This window comes from Mauremys mutica, chromosome 16 (assembly GCF_020497125.1).
Source record: "Mauremys mutica isolate MM-2020 ecotype Southern chromosome 16, ASM2049712v1, whole genome shotgun sequence".
Classification (NCBI taxonomy): Eukaryota; Metazoa; Chordata; order Testudines; family Geoemydidae; genus Mauremys; species Mauremys mutica.
In genome coordinates this window covers 23,271,124-23,288,426 of record NC_059087.1, presented here as the reverse complement: position 1 = coordinate 23,288,426, position 17,303 = coordinate 23,271,124, and the positions used below count along the sequence as shown (strand labels likewise).

At 39.1% G+C, this 17,303-nt stretch overlaps 1 long non-coding RNA gene across 2 annotated transcripts; it reads left to right on the top strand.

Annotated features, from left to right (window-relative positions):
• Positions 1–121: 121 nt before the first annotated feature.
• LOC123350941 lies at positions 122–15,817 on the top strand. 2 transcript variants are annotated; one of them, XR_006573881.1, is made up of 4 exons: positions 122–299; positions 8,032–8,140; positions 9,797–10,005; positions 11,672–11,913. It is a non-coding gene; the product is annotated as an uncharacterized LOC123350941 (long non-coding RNA). The 2 variants fall into 2 exon arrangements; XR_006573882.1 differs by lacking the exons at positions 9,797–10,005; positions 11,672–11,913 and adding an exon at positions 15,640–15,817.
• The last annotated feature ends 1,486 nt before the right edge of the window (positions 15,818–17,303 follow it).

The window sequence follows — 17,303 nt, the reverse complement described above, 5'->3', positions numbered from 1 at the left end:
GACGTTTGCGCCCCGTTCAGAGCACGTTCGTGCGTCCACCCAGCCCCTCCCCGGCGGAAAAACGTTGTGGGCGGAGTCAGTCGGCTCTGAGGCCCGTGCTCGCGCGCAGCAAGGTGGGGGAATTGTTAACGGTTCTAACCGTCACGTTTCCCTCTCCTCAGACCTCCCGCTGAGGGAGAGCGAGACGGGGCTTTCCTGGAGGCTGAGGCTGGTCCCGGTCTCGCCAGAAGAGGCAGCCCGCGTACAGCGCCTAGCTCTGCCACTCGCCCCACCATCCGAGGCCTGCCTGGGCCCACAATGTAGGCACTGAGAAAAGGCCCCCGGTGGAGGGTGGCGCATAGAAGAAATGCCGCGGGGGCGGGCACGTGGTAGCAGACCACAGCAACGTGGCGTGAGCCTCATGCAAAAATGTCACTGGCTGGGTGGCGTGGAAATGCTGCAGTGCAGCGTGGGCCCTCCCAAGCATCACCGGGGTGCTCTGCCCAGAGCGCCAGCCTCGTGTGAAGAGGTTGCTGCACGGCCACGTGAGCTGGGGAAGAAGGGGGTGAAGCAGGGAGGCTGCCCCGCCAAAGTGACGGGACACTTGGAAAATGGCAGCGTGTTTATTATGCGATGTGAGGGGGTTACTGGTCTGGTCCAGTAGCATCGGGGCAGGATGCAATGTGATGATGTGCCAAGATGATGCAATTTGGAGACATTCCTTAAAAATAATCTCTGCTTGACAACTGGGTGAGTTGACCAGAGAAGTTATGTCAGTTGACCACCTCTTAGTTGACCATAGTCAAATAGTCCAGCAAGGATACCATGATGTAGGCAGCAGACTGCCTTTTGATTGAATCATGAACCGTTCCATCATTTTTAGAATTTGTTTCACAATTTCTGAATTAAAATAACTCAGTGAAGTAACTTGTTTATTGTAATTAGGCATAAGTATCTGTCTATAGCTAAAACTAAGCCTGTTGGAGACCATAAAGTCTTTCTCTTCTATTACTATTGCAATAAATTAATGCTTTAAAATAGGATTATTTTGATATTATTTAACTGGTCAATTGGCCAGTCATCAGATCATTCAGCTGCCCAACCCTAAAATAATCACATTGCAGTGTAGAGTCTCACAAAGCAATTTTTGACTGTCTCACCCTCCATCAATCATTTCAGTTATGGTAACATCATCTTGGTATCAAGCCAGCAAAATATGGGACTAATGGTTTGTTGCATGACTTTACCTATACATACTTCCATCTCTCTTTTTTTGTAAAATAGGGATGATACCTATCTACCTCATTAGGATGTTGGGGGTCTACATTTTTGTAAATAACTTTGACTTCGCTGGTTTAAGGGGGTCTATATAAATAGAAAACAGAAAAATTGTTCTATCATAATTTTATTATGAATTTTATATAGTTCCTCTAGTGATTTTATTCCACTTCTCCCCCCAGGAAGACTTAGAGGACACCAATAAGATAATCATACCACAAATATTTTAATTCTATATCTAGGTTCACTTCAAGATACTAAAACTGAAAGTTTTAAAATCTAATTTACTTTCCACCATTTTCACGTCTGATTTATTTATATTTCACTCAGCTTGAACAATGATTCTAGACTAGTCAGTTCTACTTTCCAGGTCTCATGCATTACCATACAGTTGTGGTTTTTGTATGCATAACCCTACAAGGGAATATTTAAATCTCAAAAATCTGCTTATTGAAATTGTTGTAGACAGCTCTTACATTCACTCTACAGGTAGCTTTTGAGTATTTTGTGTTTCAGGGCAAAAACTAAAAATAAGTGACAGCCAGCATTGTTTTATTTAAAGGGACAATATAAAGTTAAATCTTATTATGCTTATAGCTGCATGTTCCTATATTTGTGTAAGCCCCTTATGGCCAGAAGCTTTGGAAGGGAAAAAGCATTCTATTCACTCTGGGTGGAAAGGGAAAGTGCTGACACTGAGAGCTCTATTTGCATAGGCTACCTAATCACCGTTTCGCTAGTGACACTTGGAAAGTCACCATCACTGTACGAAGTTGGATTTCGGGTTGGGGGGTAGTGGGCTTCCAGAGAGGCTATGTGGACCTCATTGCTCTGAACTTACTTCCAAGCAATCAGAACTCTCTGTCCAAGGGTCTAAAGTGTTCTCAGTTCCCCTCCCAAGGAGACTTTGCTGTGAGAGACAGTGCAGAGAACAGCATCAAAGCTGAGGGGATTCTGGTGAGGCACCTTTCTATGCAGGACTTTAATAAAGTTGAATGACAAAAATGGGTCAGGAAGTAGGTCTAGTCCTTAAAAGTGGAGGTCACAGACACTGGTAAAAATCTATTATTTCTATCTATCTAGATAGAAAGATAGGTAGATATCAAATTGGGTTGTTAAGTAATGCACTTTAAGCATGGTCTTATCAAAGCTGCTGCTCCCATGTTATGATAGACCTCCCCAGCCCACTGGGGGCAGGGGGGAGGAGACAGAACAAAACCCCACACAGACCACTTTAACCACTGGTGGTCCTCCAGGCTGGACCAGATAAGACTCCTTGGGACTGGAGAAAGACCTGCAAAGAGATGCTGGGATTACAACAAGTTACTGATCCAAAATGACTATGGTTTTGGTGGATGGCTGAGTGGTACAGCCAAGGGACTGTTACCCCTCACAGATTCTCACCAGCAGGTGGGAAGGAATTAGAGGCATTGTTGACAAAGTTATTAGAAAGAGGATGACTTTACTTACACGTACACACATTATATTATATAAGGGATGTGAAGCGATTAAAAAAATCATGATTAATTGCACTGTTAATAGAATACCATTTATTTAAATATTTTGGATGTTTTCTACATTTTCAAATATATTGATTTCAATTACAACAGAATACAAAGTGTACAGTGCTCACTTTATTTTTGATTACAAGTATTTACACTGTAAAAAAACCACAGTATTTTTCAATTCACCTAATAAATATTATAGTACAATCTCTTTATCATGAAAGTTGAACTTACAAATGTAGAATTATGTACAAAAATAACTGCATTCAAAAATAAAATAATAAAATTTTAGAGCCTGCAAGTCCATTCAGTCCAACTTCTTGCTCAGCCAATCGCTCAGACAAACAAGTTGGTTTACATTTACAGGAGATAATGCTGCCCTTGCTTGTTTACAATGTCAGCCAAAAGTGAGAACAGGCGTTCTCGTAGCACTGTTGTAGTCAGCATTACAAGATATTTACGTACCAGATGCACTAAAGATTCATATGTCCCTTCATGCTTCAACCACCATTGCACAGGACATGGGTTCCGCTCAATAACAATCCAAAGCAGTGCGGACCGACACACGTTCATTTTCATCATCTGAGTCAGATGCCACCAACAGAAGGTTGATTTCTTTTTTGGTGGTTCAGGTTCTGTAGTTTCCACATCAGAGTGTTGCTCTTTTTAAACTTCTGAAAGCATGCTCCACAACTCGTCCCTCTCAGATTTTGGAAGGCACTTGGGATTCTTAAATCTTGGGTCAAGTGCTGTAGCTATCTTTAGATCTCTCACATTGGTACCTTCTTTGCATTTTGTCAAATCTACAGTAAAAGTATTCTTAAAATGAACAACATGTGCTGGGTCATCATTTGAGGCTGCTATAAAATGAAATATATGGCAGAATGCAGGTAAAACAGAGCAGGGGACATACAATCCTCCCCAACGAGTTCGGTCACAAATTTAATTAATGCATTTTTTTTTAATGAGCGTCGTCAGCATGGGAGCGTGTCCTCTGGAATGGTGGCTGAAGCATGAAGGGGCATACAAATGTTTAGCATATCTGGCACATAAATATCTTGCAATGTCGGCTACAAAAGTGCCAGGCAAATGCTTGTTTTCACTTTCTGATGACATTGTAAATAAGACGAGGGCAGCATTATCTCTTGTAAATGTAAACAAACTTGTTTGTCTTAAGGATTGGCTGAACAAGAAGTAGGACTGAGTGAACTTGCAGGCTCAAAAATTTTATATTTTTTTTGGTTACATAACTGCACTCAAAAACATAACAATCTACATTTGTAAGTTGCACTTTCACAACAAAGAGATTGTACTACCGTACTTGTATGAGGTGAATTGAAAAATTCTATTTCTTTTATTATTTTTACAGTGCAAACATTTGTAATAAAAATATACATTTTTTATTCTGTGTTGAATTGAAATCAATATATGAAAATGTAGAAAAACATCCAAAATATTTAATAAATTTCAATTGATATTCTATTTAACAGTGAGATTAAAACTGCGATTAATCAACAGGCCTAATATTATATATATATATTCTGTTGCTGTGTTTTCTAAGTTTATGATTGTATTCCCTTTCCCTAATAAAGATTTCCATTTTTTGTACATGGTCTTGCAGTGCTTGCACATGGGGAAGTTCTCCCTGTTAAGGGCACGTAGCGCAGGTGTATTTAGTTTTCCCAGGGTTCTGAACTGGTTTCATTATTTGTCAAGAAGGACCCTAGATATATTGAACCTTGCCCTTTGCTGCCACTAGCCACCTGGAAGTAGTGTTACATTTGTAGTTTTTTCCCCTGCTGCCTTGCTCTGTGAAAGACCCAGACAAACAAGAGACTATGCACAAGTACAGGAGAAACTGACAAATGAAACTAATACACACAGTGCTATCAAAGGCACCAAGAAACTGAAAAATTGAGAAAAACATTTGTTATAGTAATCTTAGCAGTTTCTTGTGACAATAGGTAAGAAGCTTCAGACTAAAGTGTGCTTTATTTTTGTTATTTAAATTGGTATCACTGTAAGTTCTCAGAGCTAAAGGGTTGATTCCTTCTACTTCTACAATGTTTTAAATGACATGTTTCAAAGCCAGCCATAGTAGACTGATTCCTTCCATTCTTAAGAGCCAGATTGGTGAATGCTTACTAATGTGACTAGTCTCATTCAATTTAAAGGCTCACCAGCAGAACCCCTGCAAGTATACAGAACAAAATACTCATTCCCTACTATTAAATTAATTAAGAGGTCAATCAAAGACTTAACAGAATAAATAGCTCTTAGTTTTTCTTCACCAGATCCTGATATGCAGCTTCACTTGTTTGACATCTCACCATGCACTATATTGATTACCATCTGTTTAGCACTTCTTGTTATAAGAGTAGAGGTTTTCCTTGGCCAACATTTTCCTTCCTCATGCTGTTAGGTAATATGCTGAGATGGCTGCATTCCAAATGTTCTATGTGCCTTTAACTGTGGCGCACTTCAGGATCTTTTAGAATGTAGAGTACTAAGTAAATATAAATTAATAATCGTTTCACTAAAGTTCAGTAAAAAATAACTACCTTTGTCCAAAATGTAAATTACCATACATTCTGAGAATACTGAATGGATTTTTAATTTTTACTCTTAGTTTGTATGCTATAAAGAGCCCTTACAACTCTGCTCAATATGTATTGTAATCAGTGGGTTGGTGTGTACATGTATCTTTACATTCTAAATAGAATGTGAAATGTAATGTAAACCCTTAAAACTACATGATATTTTCCTTTGTGGATCAGGTAGTGGGTCCTAGTGCTTTTAATAATCAATAAATAATTAGCTCTTACATAGTTTTAGAACAGGCACTCCAACTGCACTGTTATCATTAATTTTTGAATGGCTATGATGTACTCTGTATAGTCAAAAGTCTGAAATCCTAGGTAACTGCAGATTTATTACAATGTAAAGTCTGACTTATATGAAAGGAGATATCATCGATAGGTAACAGTACGCCTATCCAATGCATTCTAAGAAGCTGACGACATGTCAACAGCTTTGAAGACTGGTAAAGGCTGGATGGAAGATTAATTCAATATAAACATTTGCAGGATTGCCCACTGGTAATATCTATTTGGCCATCTGGCTGTTTATAGTAAGGTTGTGCAGATTTTTCTTAAAACATTTGTTCACCTTTAAAAAGGATGCAACTATTCAATTTTGCCTGAGTAAAGACCCATGACTGCATAAATAAGACATTATAATTGTGGTTATACTGTAAGCTTCATCCTTTGAATAAAAGAGATATTACTTTTAAAGTAAAGCGTACTATAGGGCATGCTCAAATTCACAACTTCTGCATTACTTCCCCATGCAGCAATGTATATGTCTAAATGCTGTGGGTGAAATTCTGGTCTTGTTGGAGTCAATGGCAAAACTCCAATGGACTTCAGTGGAGTCAGATTTTCATCCTGTATTTATTTACACACTAGGCCACTGAAGTCTATTAGTTAAATAATGCATGTTTTAAAGTTTGCTTGGGTTCTCATACTTCCATAAGAATCTTCTCTTTTTAAAAAGAATCTAAAATACAGACCACACACACAGTATTAAAGTAATATATCAAATATACAAACTCAAGAAATACAGGGACAACTAAAACTCCATCCATATTAGCTATTTATAGATCATTGGTGCACAAGAGGTTTTTCATACAAGATAGGCACAGTCCCTGCCCTGAGGAACTTACAGTCTAGGTAGGATAAGAGACAGGATGACAAGAGGCAAGGATGTGAAAAAGAAAGGGGATTTATACTGTAGGTGGTCATGAGGCTTTAAAACAAAACACACACAGACTCACCCTCTCTATGTCATCTTAGTTCTTGTAAGAGTGTGGTGGCCTCTTTAAGGGGATATGCTGTTGTGCAGGGTCACTACTAGCTCTCAGCTCTTTAAGGAAAGGAAAATTGTGGGAGGTGTACTCCTTGGGGGACAGGGATCATAACAACCAAAGCAACTATAAGAGCGGCCTCTGCTCAGTGACAAGATATTTGGACAGAGGACTGGGCAGCTAAAAGGCACCAGGCAAGAAGAAGGGGACATGCTTGTTCACAATTCAGAATATCCAAGCTGTAATCTGGAGTTGAGGAAGAGGTCTGTTCTATTACCCCTCAGCAGCAGGGGCAAGCTGGTACTCTCTAGTAGAAGGGGAAAAGGGACAAACAGACTACTGACTGAGCCTGACATGAGACAGAGAAATATAGAGCCCACACAGGACTGGTGAATGACTACTTTGTCTTCGTTTTGTATGGACTTGTTTTATTGACTCGAGAATAAAAAGGGTGTACATAGGTTTAGTTGGAAGGTTATACAAAGCTGATAATAGCCCACCTTAATTGATTAGTCTCATTATAGTTGGTATGGCAACACCCATTTTTTCCATGTTCTCTATGTATATATATCTTCCTACTGTATTTTCCACTGCATGCATCCGATGAAGTGGGTTTTAGCCCTCGAAAGCTTATGCCCAAATAAATTTGTTAGTGTCTAAGGTGCCACAGGTACTCCTTGTTCTTTTCACAAAGCCATCCCTCCACCAGAGGGAGATGGTTGGCCAACAAGAGATACAGCCACAGTTATAAACTAAGGCAAAATCACCAGAGGACAGAAGTACTTGTGGCACCTTAGAGACTAACAAATTTATTTGAGCATAAGCTTTCATGGGCTACAGCCCACTTCATCGGATGCATGTAGTGGAAAATACAGTAGGAAGATATATATACACACACACACACAGAGAACATGAAACGATGGGTGTTACCATACACACTATAAGGAGAGTGATTAGTTAAGGTGAGCTATTATCAGCAGGAGAGAAAAAGAACTGTTTTGTAGTGGTAATGAAAATGGCCCATTTCCAGCAATTGACAAGGAGATGTAAGGAACTGGGTGGAGGGGAGGAGAGGATAAGCATGGGGAAATAGTTTTACTTTGTGGACCTTGCTTCTCACATAAACAGTGCACTCCCATAAAATTATGAAAAATTGTTTTATGTTCACTCACTTTTATTATAATTCTTACTCTTTATATTCATTTGCACAAGTAAAATTTAAGGAAAACATTTTAAAAGAGAACATGACAACCTTCCTATTAGATTCTGAAACTCCATCCATATTTTTGCTTATAGAACACACCGTGAGTGCACATACTATTCCTCGGACCAATCATACACTACCCCTATCCCAACTCACATTTGAGCACACTTCTTATAATGAATTTTTTTATTTTTTATCAGGCTCCCCCAAAGTTACAGCCCCTTGGTTGCTAAATTTTTGTTTATGCTGAGATCTTGTATACTGAACTCCTGACATCACCAAAGCAAGAGTCTGTCCACATGGCAAAAGGTAAATTGAGTGAATTATTAACAATTCTTTTTGTGTGTGAATTTAAGATGTGCTAGAATCCCAGAGGGAGGATTATTTTTATTTGTTTACGTTGGCCCGGAAAATGTAGTAGGCTCTTTTCAGACAGACGCAAAAGGATGCTCTTTGCTCCACAGTGCTCTGTATCCAAGATCCTAGACAGAGATGAAGGTTTTAAGGGAAGAGGAACAATTCATGGGAAACTTTTATGTAGATCAAAGACTGATGCTCAGTTTTTCCAAAGAACAGATGCAATGTGAACAGTGGTAGTGAAAGCTACCTCGATACTTATGCCTTTATCGCCATAATATGAAATGCCTCAAGTAATTAACAATAAAAGTCTTCATCACACAGAGTAGTTGAATTTTGTTAAATGACAGTGACTTTGATTAAGTATGTTAAGAACTATTGAGGGGGAGAAGAAATGGGTTTTCCATTTGTTTTTTAATGCTGTTAAAGTCTGTGGTCTTGCTTATCCCTTCTAGGAGTGAGTTCTATTGGTACAGTTCCCATGAAAGTTCTCCCCCCTGTATTCACAAACTTCTCCCTGTTGGCCAAATTTCACTTGTTTCAGGGCTTGTGTATATGAGGATACTCAGGAAAGTTAAGACAAATTAACTAAGGTGTTAAGATCATACATATTAGTTACAGCACGTTAAATCACCATATGGACGCTCTCATTTGAAATAAAGTGGCCATAGTTGAATTTAGCATAGCTATCCTAGGCTGTCAGAGGGAAGGGAAAGAAAGGTGACCTTTTGAGTAACTTGGGTTAATCCAGGCCTCTAGCTTCTAACAGTGTTTAGGCCTTTCATACAAATCTGCTCTCTGGCTTCTTTCCCCAAACTGAACTCTTAGCCCATTTATGAGGCCTTAGTGTCTGGGTGATTACCAGATCCTTCTTAGTCTCACCCTCTCTGGCTGAAAAGTAACTAATTACCACACAGGTGAACTGAATGTGCCTGACTTTCCCTTTAATCATTTCTAGCCTATGATGAAGTGTCACCTCATCACAATGTCATTCACCTCCTGACAAGTATGGGGGTACTCTTTGATTTTAATACTGTATCTGCATTTGTCATTAATATGGTGTGTTTGTCCCGTAATTGGGAGTGGATATTTCAGCCTAGAAGTTTGTCTGGATAGCACAGCCTATCTGCCTAGAGAAACAAAGAGAAAAAGCCCTTTCTAATAGTTATCTAACAAATTACACGTGACAGTTGCAGAGAGAATAGCCTTAATGGCTCTAGCCTGCTCTTGTGGGAAGCACCCAACCCAGTTTGAACAGGATAAGTCAGACAGTAGGGTGACCAGATGTCCCGATTTTATAGGGACAGTCCCGATTTTTGGGTCTTTTTCTTACATAGGCTCCTATTACCCCCCACCCCCGTCCCGATTTTGAACGTTTGCTGTCTGGTCACCCTATCAGACAGAGACCTACAGACCAGCAAGATTTGAGCTGGCTATGAAACCATAAATTGGTTCAGTTCCATTCCTGTGATGTAAGAGGAAAGCCTACCTAACAGCTTGTAGTGAAGCATAAAATTAGATTAAGAGTGTATAGGCTACTTGTTTTTTTTAATCTGTTCTCGGATGCTTTGGTCTAACTACTAAATAAAAATACTTTGTTTTATAAAGGTTGCTGGTCAATGTCACTGGTCATAGGTTTCTAAAGAGAGGGCCTGCAGGTTAAGTGGTTGGTATACAGAGGGTAATGTACCTGGGTCCTGCTCTAAGAATCACAAGATGACTGACACAGGAACCGACAAGAGGCCAAACACCTGAATTGGGTGCATTCAGGGACCAGAAAGGCATAGAGATGCAGGTAGCCCCATAACTACTGAAATGTAAGAATAATGATTTATTTTCCTAATATTTACAATAAAACAAGTAGTTCACTGTTATTAGACAAATATCTTATTTATGTCTGGAATAAAAAACAGATAAAAACAAACAACCTACATTTTACATACCTCATCCTCTAGCTTGTTTTATGCTCTGACAGGAACACCACTGACTTTTCAAAAGTGATTTATTAAGCTTCACGATCTATCAAGAAGCATGAATATTGATGTGTTCACATTAACATCCTGTGTAACAGCTGAATACTAGATCTATCATGACACAATAAGAATCATATGTTGCAGACCAACAAATGACAGAAGGCTTAATTAAAGCAAAATTGACAAGGTATCAGAGGCTTTTAAGACAAAACAGCTTTATTTTACAAAAGGGAAAGCATAAAGAAAGGACTGCTTGGCAGAGAAAACTTGCATGGAAAGGAGGGGAATATTAAAAACAACTTATTGAAAGGCAAAACTAGTATGTAAAAGTGTGAACTTGCACTACTTAAAAGTAAACTACAATTATTTTTATCATCTAGAAATGTACAAAGTCTTCAAAAGTACAGCTATTCCAGTATTTAGCTATATTAATGGTTTAAAAGATGGCTAAATCCAGTTATTTTAGTTGCAAGTTTTAAGTGAAGATACCAATTGTAAAGTTCTTTTTAGAGTATTTAAACAGAAGGATTTTACCAGGCAGTGCATCCTTAGACTGAAACAGACAGATGTTAAATGCCATCACAATTAAAACTGATTGGTAGAGTTTTAATTCTAACTGGCACTTTTGTTTTCCTAGAACAAATGCAGTCTGCAAGCTAATGGGTGTTTTGTTAGCTATTCAGATCCTTTCCTTGCTTCAAACCAAAATACTATAGAGAAAACACTTTGTTAGAGCTCAATTTAACAATAATTGGCCTCTTTAGGCAGTATCTTGTGGGAGGCTCTTCTGGACTTTGCATAGATGCCAGTTTTGATCCATAGGGGACCTTGTAAACTTTCCATACTTTTTGCTGGCTATATCCTGCTTCTAATGCAGGAGTTTGACTTTGTCCCATCCACTTAATTGACATCAAGGGAGATGCTCAGAAAATCCCCCAAATGTCTTAATGTAGGTGATGTGCTCTTCTCTGATTAATCTGCCTCGGACATCAGCCAGAGACAGAAAGATGTGCCAAACAATTCATATCTTCTTCTAATATTGATGAGTTATAGAGAGACATACGGCATCTCTGTTTGGCTGACCTCCAGAAAGGTGCAGTGATGTGAATTAATTTGGGAGTTAGCTAGATGGCGTTACAGCTTACATATATGTTGCTACACTGATGTGACTCTTTGGAGTCTGTTTGTTGGTTAGGTGTTTCTGGAATTAGATGTAAATTATGTGTTGCTGTTGCTCTGTCTAAACTGCATTATATAGCAAAATGGAAGTAGTTATTTTGGGACTAGGCTGGGCCAAAACAACAAGATGTTAATGTTTTTGGAGAAGGGGCTGAAGAAGAAGCATCACTGAAACCAAGTTTCTAATGGATTGGGAAATACACTCATCTCCCCTTCAAATTTAGATCATTTTTAAAAAATAGGTCAGTTTTAAAGAGTGGCTGAGGAACACAACCACAGTTACATAATGTAATTTATTCTTTGTCTTTTAAAATTGATCACACATCTACAGATGGATATTTAAGATCTGAAAATAAGGATTTCAGAGTTGTGGATCAAAAGATAAAAGAGCTCATTTATGTCAAGTCTCCACTTCCCAGGCATTTCTTTGGCTTTCTACCATGTAAGAGTTATTGGAATTTGTAAATGGGTGTTATGGATAAAATGTAATGAATAGGCCTGAGTTCTGTCATATGAAACAAAACTAAACATGCTGGATTACACTTACAAGTTAGCAACAAAAATACTGCAAGCCAGAAGGAGCATGATTCTTATGTAAAAGAAGTATAAAAGGAGATAAGACTATTTGTTTTTAATGATGTAGTCTGGCACTGGCAAATCATTTCTCTAAGAACTTATACATAATAGTCTGTTTCATTTGCTGGTGTTTATGACAAAGAGTACAAAAGCAAAGTCATAGCTTAACATGACTGATTACTTTAAAAGAAAGAAGCTGAAACCTCTTTAGAGAATTAATCCAAAAATTCCAACAAGCATAATTATCTGTACACTGTAACCTGATGTATGTGATGGTAAGCATGAAAAGAACAAATGACCAATATTGGTGCTTTGTTCACAATGTAGGTAAAACCATCACGATGAGCAGTGACAGATTATGTACAAGGAATCTTGCAAACGACTGTTCAGGAAGTTTAGATATTATTAGCTGCCTTTTTATTCAGAATCACGATTTTGGTACTGTATATATTTAAGATGTTCTTTTTCTGAGTGGGTGTGGTTCTCCTGTCTTGTAGAACTCAGTGACATCCTACATGTTACTTTATTTAATTCTTTCTGAATTAGCAGTTGTGTCCTGTTTGCTTTGTCAGATTCGGCCAAGAAACATTCACTATTTTGCAAGGGCTATAGCTTGAGTCTAAACTCAGTTATTCATGCTAATTTGTGTTTGAATATTTTTAAAGTATGCTTTATATGACCAAGACAACAATGGCAAATGAAGTGAATTAACTTCAGCAGTAAAAATGGTTGACCAAAATTGTTTGTATCAGAGGGGTAGCCGTGTTAGTCTGGATCTGTAAAAGCAGCAAAGAATCCTGTGGCACCTTATAGACTAACAGACGTTTTGCAGCATGAGCTTTCGTGGGTGAATACCCACTTCTTGCATCCGAAGAAGTGGGTATCCACACGTCTTGCATCCGAAGAAGTGGGTATTCACCCACAAAAGCTCATGCTGCAAAACGTCTGTCAGTCTATAAGGTGCCACAGGATTCTTTGCTGCTTTTACAAAATTGTTTGCTGGCCCTTAGGCCATTGCAAGACCAAAATGTAATTTTTGAACTTTTGGGGACACTACTGCCCTTTCTTAACACTCCTGACATTGTAAGAAAGAACTAAACATAAAATAATTTAACATCCCTTTTCCCAACCAAAACACCAACCTCTTCCCTTGCTACTTGGACTAGAAGGCCTCCAGAAGCAGCATACTCCTCTTCTGGGGTAAAGAAAGCACCTTGTGTCACTGCAACAACTCTGCTCTATGGGCACAGAACACCACTGATGGTCCTCAGAGGAATCATGTTTAATCCCTTTCAGCCAAAGGAAGGTAACTAAAATATCAGGCCTTGAAAGAGAGACTGCACTAGGCACGGGAGTTCCTCTGTAGAAAACATTCCCTTTAAAAAAGGCTATTTTTATTAGTGTTGGTTCTTAAAGTGATGGATCTGGACTTCCTCATCCTGAATTTTAAACTTATCTGACAGGAATTTTATTTGTGTATACGTGATTTTATGCTGTAATTGATGGTTTGAGCTTGCTGTTTTGTTACATGGAAAGAGATAATATATAGAATTCAGAGCTCCAGTTGGAAAACCACATCCCAAAGACATTTGCTTTCAAATCTTCTGTTTTTAGGGACAGTTGTCAAATTATGAGTGGAGGGGAAGGGACGATGGCAATTTGCTCATCTTTTCACTTACAAAGGCTGCAGTTGGCTCAAAGATTCTTTCATGTGTCCACAGGCCCCACTTTCAGAATTGCAAAGAGATCTTCATTTGGAGCTTTTGAAAATAAAATACATATATTTTCTTTGACTTTTTTTTGTGTTTTGAGAACACTGAGGGATATGGGGAGACAAACTAAGATCCTTGACATTCCTCTTAATGGTTTGCCTATCAGTTATAATATAATAAACCAGCATATTTCATTGCTTCTTTAGGCCAAGCTCTTTGTACACACTGGGACTCCTTGCAGCCCTCCATGCTCCCTGTGTGCTACTCCCCCATCCCCTTCTAGTTCTGGGACTCTCTGCAACCTACCCCTCTTCCTCTTGCCAGGAGCTCTGTACCTACCCACTTCCCCCATCCTTATTACGTTGATTCCCCCAATTTCTCTAAAATCAGTAGGGTTCTGTCCATTGAGGCCTAGAACATTCCCTGAAATTTGGAATTGACCAGATCTGGCATTCTAGAGTTATTGGCTAGAACTACAGCTTGGCCTATATATGCGATGAAGCATGTGACCCCTCTACTTTAGAAGCTCATGGACACATGTCTAAAATTATCTCTCGCTTGATTTTACCGAGAGTGGCATACCAGCTGAAGGTAGGTATTTTGGGGGCTTCACAAGCTTGGCCAGTAATACAATACACCTACATTTTCTAAACATTAAACAAATTAGCTAACTATTTGCATTTTTGTTCACATCAGGTTGTAATGGTCAAACATAAATGCCAACAGTTGGAAATTTATACCAACTATGTAATCTTCACTATTAACTAGCAACTTTTCTGAAAGAGAACACTAGCTGTCATTTAAAAATAAAAACACCAGTGCAGAGAACTGGGTTCTCCGTCAACTTGGGCCATCATAAAGAGATGAAGGCAGGGATCAGTAGGAGACTGGGCTTTTATACTCTTGGATTTAGAATACTAGATTTAAGGGACAGAGGCATGCATCCTTTCATAGTTACAGAGCTAGCTGCACCTCTGTCCCTTTTCTGACCTCAGAAGGTATGTCTACACAGGGATAAAAGACCTGCCACACAGCCACGGCTGGCCTGGGCCACCTGACTCAGGATGTGGGGCTAAAAATTGCTGTGTAGATGAGCTCTGGGTCCCTCCACCCTCAAAAGGTTCTAGAGCTCAGGCTCCAGCCTGAGCCAGAATGTCTACATGTCAGTTGTTCAGCCCTAGAGCCTGAGCCCCTCAAGCCCAAGTCAGTGGACTCAGGCCCTGTGTAGATGTACCCTGAGTATGCCCACCTCAGGTCTTAGTGCCTTTACCTATCTCCCGGTGGAATTTCACAATTCTCCCACTCTTAGATAGGGCCCTGGGCTATAGAATCATGTGTATCCACTGTGCATACCCTGCAGCTTCAACCAAGTTCAGGTACCTGTGATTCTTCCTAATATGACTAGTAGCTTATAGTGACCAAACAGCCTTCTTAAAAGTATCACTTATTTTAACAGTTGGAAAAAAGCAAAAGAAAAAAAGGCATTTTAAAACAATCTACACACACAGGTGTTTTACCTAAAGGTTGGTAACCTAGGCAGGCCTAATTTAGAGGCCTCCACTGTGGGTGCCTGAACAACAAGTGCTGAGAGAGAACGAACATGAACTTTAAACTTTCTATCGTTCTTCTCTCCCCCCAGGCTTTGACCCTTCTGGTGAAAACCAGTCCTGTAAGAGATCAAGACAGGAACAACTCTCAAGTGTTTGCTGAGGGCTAGCTTATCTTAAACCATTCTTTTTCCTTCTTAAATGTTTCCAGACAGACTCCTGTGGAGCTAACCCACTGTAGTCATACAGCAAACACATCAACATTCAGTATTTCTTAATTTATTCCTGCTCAGTGCCAGATCAGTGGTACCCCTCTAATGGATAATTGCCTTACTACAATGGCTCCTGTGGTCACGTGGCAGGGCACACAACACCCAGTGTGGATCAGCAAAAGCAATACTTTAGGAGAACATCAGTAACTGGTAACTAATCTTTTTCCTTAACCTCTTTCTTTCTCTCCTAAGGGACCACATCTGCATGAGTTCTATGCAGAGGACACAATGTTTGCAGAATGGGAATGTTTTACTTTTTTATTTGCACATCTTTTCCACACCAAAATAAAGAGGAGACTGCAGTACTTCAAATGTACAAAAATCACTATGCCTAGGCAATTTATAGTATTTAATGTCAAATGTTCGTTGTGATTATGGAAATTTTTGGATTTAAATTAAAAAGCTTACATCACACTTGCACATGTAAAGCTATGTCATCTGTTTTTTATCCAATGCGCAATTCAAGAATTCCTATAATTGATTTCCCTTGACAGCTTAAGTACCCGCACTCGCCTACACCACACATATTGTGCTTCCTGACATAGTCTATGTTGGGAGTTACAGATTGAGCTATGATATTTCAACAGAGGAAACTAGTTAAGTCAGGACAAATAAAATAAGCAGCAAAATCTGCTGGGGTTCTTTGAAGTGGCTGTCAAATGGCTCAAGCATCAGTAACAGTATAATATTTTTTAAAATGTTGATGGGCTGTCAGAAGAAAAATACATTAGAAAAACAAAATGAAAGTATGGATGCAGGATTGTTATTGTTCAGACAGACTGCAAGTCTTCTGTATTGTTTGTGCAATTTAATTTGGTCTGGAAGTCTGCTGTGATGTGTTCCTTTAGAGTCTGCTAAATGACAATCATGCTGAACAGAATCCCTATGGATGAGCTCAGATGCTACAGTGATGACAATATAAGTATTTGGATAAATAAAGGAGTTTTTTCCCTTCATGCTGACAAGCCATCAGTGTTTTGTTGGATAAACATGTTTATATCCAGTACAGTGTATCCCAACCTTTTGGTGCAACTCTAGTTCTCCAGAAAGTTGGAAGTTATAAAACCAGCTTACCAGACTAAGACCTCAGCTGTACAAGACAGTCCTTATTCTACCTATTTGCTTTAACATGCTTTGACTTGAGATGCAGCTTGGGCTGCTCCTGTCTCTTACATGTCATCCAAGCTTGATGACATGCAAGAGTATCCAACTTCATAAGTGGATAGGACAGGAAACAGGCATTGGTAGGGTACTTGGGTTCTCCACAGCAGCTGATCATTAAAGGCCCAATTCTGCTACCATTAGTCAAGTTAAACTGCACTTATTCAGTTAATTCTCCAGCAACTGTGTGCATAAATGAGTGCTAGTCAATATAACTAAAGTTGCAAAAGCAGTCCTTAAAGTAGAGACTGCTCAGACTACTAGCTACAAAAGCTTGAACCATCATTTCTGGTACATGTACCATTACTTGAGATCCAGTCTAATACATGAATATGAAGTGGTTTGATTTTTAAGAGAACTATTTGAAATGTAGATGGAGATATTTACTTTTCTGGCAGTGTCAAAGGATTCCTCTATTATACATTCTCCGTCCAATTTTATGAACCAATTCTAAAAGATAAGCAAGCAAGTTGTGCCAGTGACCAATACTTACCTTTATAACAAAACAAAACAAGCAAAAAAAAAAAAAGAGAGAATCTGGAGGTGGCCAGGACCAACAGAAGTTTTTGACAAAACCCATAAGATGATTTTTCCCTCTTCTGGGTTCTATGTTCATAGGTAAGATGATATTATTCTGTTCTCCCTGGAGAATTTTCCCTTGAACCAGGCCAACCTATAGCAATGTCTTGCAGGCA